The sequence below is a fragment of the Musca domestica genome, unplaced genomic scaffold (assembly GCF_030504385.1).
Source record: "Musca domestica strain aabys unplaced genomic scaffold, Musca_domestica.polishedcontigs.V.1.1 27, whole genome shotgun sequence".
Classification (NCBI taxonomy): domain Eukaryota; kingdom Metazoa; phylum Arthropoda; class Insecta; order Diptera; family Muscidae; genus Musca; species Musca domestica.
The window spans coordinates 3,555,343-3,561,472 of record NW_026712286.1 but is presented as its reverse complement, the minus strand read 5'-3'; the positions used below and the strand labels follow the sequence as shown (position 1 = coordinate 3,561,472).

The following is a 6,130-nucleotide window of genomic DNA, read 5'->3' as shown; positions in this document are numbered from 1 at the left end:
GACAGACAGACGAACAGTGAAAGTGATTTATGACAATTTAAAACAATTTCATGGTAGACACACGCACACAAACCTAGCCAATGGCATGTGGACATGGTCTAAAGGACCACACACACTCACTTACAGTGAGTATCCCACCTACATGTTTCAAAATATAAGCAATGCAACATGTTGGATGTTCGAAGATGCCTCACAACCTCTGCACAAGCAAAACAGCTGATTTAACAGGCCTAGCACAACACCAGATGGGCTAAGGGGGCGATTTTCATGCAGAGGCCCAAAGGCGGCGGTTTGATAAGATGTTCAATATGCGAATTGATACAACACACAAAAATAGTCCCTAACTAACATTCAAACGGTACACAAGTGCGAGCGGATAAATGCAAAGCCAGCGAGCGCCAATGGAAAATCGAAACGATAAACGATGAAATAAAAACAAACAAATAGTCAAATAAAAAAACATGCTTTTTAATTAAAATTCACAAAAAAAAAGATTTCTAAAAAAAGAAACAAAATAAGTGGCAACAAAGTAATTAAAGTGAAATAAGTCAAGGAAATATTCCCAAGCAAAACAAATTAAATTCAATTCAATCTCCCCCAAACTTAATATCGGTCTTGTAACTCAATTCCCGTTGAGGCCTCGAGTGTTACTTTTTTAATTGATTTCCATGTAATTGTATCCCTAATTGCCTCTTACGGCCATGGTCAAGTGTAGAACGCAACGGAACGTGCAGCCAAAGAAAATGTATCAATTTTCGAAATTGTGATCGGGCAAAATGTATCCTGAGAAGTTTACAATACCTTTTTGAGGAACAACCAGAAACCAACCAACAAAAGGGAACCCCGCTAAAAATAGAAACAACCTTTTATGTGGCGGCAAGACGTTTTAACACCCGAAAATACTTAAAAGGGAAATACAACATTCTTTTGTTGCCATTCAACAAGAACAACAAATACAACAACAAGAATCTGGCATCTATCCTTTAGCACTAACCTGCTGTGAGAGATGGTGAAAAGAAAAACTAAATTCCATTAAACTCTGTTCTAGCAAATGTGCCCCGCGCCCCTACGTAGGTTCTCAACAACAAATAGAAAACGCACCCGCACACACACACACATCTCAACAATAGATTCCCAGCAGAGCCAAGACAGTTCAACGATAAGAAAAAGAAAACGCTGTCAATAGCATCCATTTGCCAAAATAAAAGCTGAGAAAAAGAAACACAACAACAACTACAACATTCAACAACAAAAGGTGATTAAATTGTTTTATTATTCCTGTTTTCTTCATATTTTCGTTCCTCTTTTTGTGTTTGTTTGCAAATGCTGACAAGATATGGAATTAATATTTGGGAGGGAGGGATGGAGGTAGAGAGATACAATTTGCAAGGGCTGTCAGGGGATATGTTTTTGCAAATTATATTGGCATCTGTGCGGTAGTCTCTTTTTTTAATATTTATGATGAAAAAAGGTCTGGAGTTTTATTGTTGTTGTTGTTGTTAATCTTTAAGGTAGCTCAAATATAAATGTCATGTTTTAGGCATGCCGTGGATATGATTGTTGCCCGGGGGATTCATGAGATTTTTAAGGTGGGGTGAATTAATCTTTTTTTTGCTGCAAATTGGAAAATTTTATATATCTTCTAGGGCTTTATAAATATGTATTTTTTATGGTTTGTAATTAGATGTTGGATTTTTAATTCCAACATGCTATTTATTATTGTAATACCTAGAGACCAAAATTATGACTTGATTTCTAAGGCGATATGTTGGCATTGACTTTATATATGTTGAAAGCATCGTGAAAGTTACCGCCTTGCAAAGATCTTTATTTAGGCATCTTGAAAAGATTTTTTAGGACAGGATGGCGCAAAAGTAATCCTCCTATCAGAAAATGCTATTCATTTTACGAGTCTTAATTACAGACAAAAAAAATCTGAAGTTCACTTTTTCGCCACCATGTACATGCATATATGTACTTGACGGACCTTCCAATGTTTTTTGGCTGTAATTTAGACATTAGGGGCCAATCGTAAAATGGATACCATTTTCTGATAGGAGAATTATTTTGCGCCACCTTAATTGTTAATAGTAGAAGGGAGAATATTTTGAGTTCTTCATACAAATTTTGATTCCTACAATATTGAAAAATTATATATATACTAGCTGGCCCGGTCCGCGTTGCCGGCCCGTAGTTTTAGTCTGTAATGCAAATTTTATATAGCATAATCTTTCACAAATCTAGTTCATAAAGGTGAACTAATTTTAATATAAATATTGATCCGACTAAATTTAAATAAATACCTATGGAAGGAGGGCAAAATAATTTCTGAATAGTCAAAGTTAATTAAGCTTTTACACCCATTATCATAGTACCTTAAATTGCGCATTAGCGTCCCCAAAAAGTCTATGTTCTTGTTCATAGTAAAATTCAATGACGATTAAATAAGGCCCGTGTTGTCGTCCGCCAATCGGTAAAAATCACTATAAATCGGGGGCCCTGGGGACTATATGGAGACTGTACTAAAATATTTGCGTATGTTGACATTTTTCTGTAAGATGGTTCTCTACTCACAAAGTATCCTAAATACACCAAAATCGATTGGAAAATGTGGTCAAGACCCTCGAAATAGAAAAGCCAAGATGCCAAATAATGGCCAAATCAGTCGAAAAACGTGGCCAAGACCACAGTGATAGCTGGAATCAGGGATACATTCATATGAGGGCCCAATCAATATTCTCTTGGGGGTTACAAATTCAATAGAATACAAAATTTTCTTTTCTGCCCAGACATTAGATGTGAAAGTGGACTTGGGGATACTCCAATGTGGGGGCTTTACTTAAATAAATTCCTATGTGGCAATTATCTGTATGATGGTTCCCTACACCAGGGTAGCATAAATAAAATTTTTTAGCCAAATCAATTGATGAAGGTGGTCAAGACCAATATGAGCCCTACTCTAAAAATGTTAAATTTTATGTGAAGAGGTTCTCTATCCCCTTAGAAACAAAAATGCCAAATAAGGGCCAAAAAATGAAAAAAGTGGCCAGGACCTAAAAATAGCTTAAATCATAGATGGTTACATGAATATGAAATCGGGTTGTACCCTTATCCGTGAGTTATGATCGATATCAAGACCTGCAAAAGCGATTTAAGGTATCTTGAATGTTTGGGAAGAATTTCTGGAAGGATATAAATACTTTTCTTACTAAAAGTCCCATTCGCTCTACTATTTTGCACCCTTTAAATTTGGTATTTTACTGATTGTACTCCCAAAGAATTTTGCATTTTGAGCTCTCATTGGACGGTTTATTGTCACATGAAAGAAGTAGGTCCATGCTTTGAAATGAGCCCCATTAGACTTTTTCGGTCATTTTTGGTTGTTTAAATGTGTTCGCATCTTCCAGCTGAACCACTATGTAGGCCCTGGAGATGAAGGGTAGATGTCAGTTAACATCTTATTTCGCACTTATTTCATTTTTTTAGTGAAAAATTGTATATAGTGAAAAACTATTCTTTATTTTGTTCACAAAAAATCCACTGAATTCAATATGATAATACAAATTGAAAGAAATTGGCAAAAGAAGAATAACAAATTGAAATAATCTTCAACTTGTTCGCTGATTTTTTATAGCAAATGTTTAAAGATCCTTACAAAGTTTGTCAATAGAATGTACTATTATTTTAAAATTCGATTCCATTGAAATTTTTTTCGATTTTTTTCCCGATTTGAGAAGTTTTGCAATAAGATCTCTTTTTCGTGATTTTTTAGCGATTTTGATGATTTTTTAGCGCCATCAATTTCAGTTCTCAAGAAATCAAGTCAATTAAATAAATTGGTATTAATATTCGAATTCAAAAATAAAATATACAAAACACTACAAATGTACATTGGAAAAAAGTAAGTCAAAATGGAAAAAAAAATCATGCAAAATAAAACATTACTATTGTACATTTCAAAAGTCAAAATGAAAATGTTAATATATCACATTTTTACTCGATTTTTTTGGATATTATCCTTTTCGGAGAGGAGAGAATTCAGAATTTGTATGAGTCTTTAAAATCAGTCCAGCGGTTCTTAAGTTATAAGCGTAGTAACTAACACAACTTTCTTTTATATATATAAGATTTTTGGTCTTTAATGTGGAATGTACAATGCCAGAATTTCTCCTTATAAAATGTTTTCCAAATTATTTGGAAAATTTCATGGTAGCATCGATGAGGTACTTTGATGCAATTTTATGAAAACGTTGCTTATTTTATGTCCTTCAATTATCAAAGTTCAATTCTGTTGTTCTTTTTTTGGTACTTGTGCAATTTGGAATCCCTATAGCGGGTATTGTGGCTAAATTTCAGGTGAATACCTCGGGTATTCGATTCTTAAAAATTAAGTTAAAATAAATCTTTATTCCAAGTCTCATTCATTCTTGTGATGTTGGCATTTTTAGATATTAGAGCCAAAAAAAAAAAAAATAAAAAATAAATAACTCTTATAAACCTATTGGTCTTTGCAAATATTTCCAAAAATATACTTTTGGTCCAGGTTTTGTTTTTGAAAATTTTATTAAAAATGCACATTTCGTCCTCAGAATCTATAGAATCCTAGGTATGGAGGCCTATCGTTATTTTAAACAAATATTGTTAAATATTCAGGTTTAGAGGTCTGTTGATCCTTGAAAAAGATTTCAAAAAAATTAGGCTTAGAAGATTTTAGGTTCCCTATTGGAGGGCAGTTGTTCCTATAACAATATTCTTAACAAATACATACAGGGTAAGATAAAAAAAAACTGTAACAAAGTCAAACGCCATAATTTTTAATTTTTTTTTTTTAATTTTATTGAATGAAAGCAAAAAATGTCGGAAATAGCAAATTTTAGAATAAGATTACATTTGTTCGAATTGGCCACCTTTGGCCTTCAAACGGCCAATGAAACCGTCACACGCTGCCCGAATGTTGCTCTGTGGTATTTTGGCCCATTCCGGCGAAGTACTTGCTTGGGGTGATCGACACTTTGGTATTTTTAAGTGCCAACTTTGCTTTCCAAAATACTCTAGACACAATAGTCCAATGGATTGGTATTCTGAGATTTTGGTGGCCATTGTTCGCTGGAACTGAAGCGAGGAACCTCATTTTGTAACCATTCTTGGATGGCGCATGCTGAGTGCGATGCTGGTGCTGAGTCCTGTTGGAATGTTCAAGGTTTGGGGTCAAATGTCCAAGGTCTGGGGTCTTCTGTAAATAGACTTTCTGGTCTTCTATAGGAAGACCTTGTGGTCTTCTATGGGAAGACCTTGTGGTCTTTAAAATACCTTCCAGAATAATTTCGCCATAATATTCGGCATTATTGTATATAGAAACCCTTGCTACAAAATTTAGTTAATATATCATAATAGCCTATTCACCCCAAGACCAGTTCAATAACTAAAATCACGAGTACATTTATACAAGGGCTGCACCAAAACGTAGGATAGTTTTTGTAACGTTTCTATATTATAAGAACTCCAAATAATTGTTGACATGGCCTTGATGCCTCTTCCGTTACTATTTTGTTCCGAAAATTGTCATAACACCCTAAATATTAATTTTGCTTAATTCTCCTTAACGCCTTTTCATATAAAATATTTTCCACATTAAAATTTATTGGCTGTCAACTCTCATCAAAAATTCATATTTAATATTGCAGCACGCGTATTATTTAAAAAATTCCATAGCCTATTTTGAATAATGTTGCTCTTTATGGTTTCTATGGAAAGTTAATGTGCGTTTTTCCGATAACCGACGCAATAATGGTAAATGAACCAGACGCAACATTATAAAATTACCAAGAAGAGGCTTTATTTAACGAAATATGTGTATTAAATGTACATAGCACAAGGATATGAGTGATATCGTTTATTTGTGTGATATATTGTTTGGCATATGTCAAAGTCTATTAGCTGCCGTCTGTTTTTCGCAATAAAATAGTTGACTTTAAAAAAAAATGATAGATGTTAATGTATGTAGTAGGTTTTGGAAACATTAAATGGTAATGAAGTGGCAAAGTTACATACGCATGGCAGAAATTTAAAAAAAAAAGAAATAAATAAGCAAAAATTTAAAAAAAGATAAAAAATTAAAAATAAAAAGAAA

General features: G+C 33.6%; 1 protein-coding gene across 1 annotated transcript in view; it reads left to right on the top strand.

Moving 5' to 3' along the window:
- Nucleotides 1–355: 355 nt before the first annotated feature.
- LOC101887388 (somatostatin receptor type 5) overlaps nucleotides 356–6,130 on the top strand; it is a 64,314-nt gene continuing 58,539 nt past the window's right edge. Inside the window, exon 1 of the mRNA XM_020035290.2 lies at nucleotides 356–1,255. The gene's annotated coding sequence lies outside the window, so the exon portion shown is untranslated. The remainder of the gene's footprint in view (nucleotides 1,256–6,130) is intronic.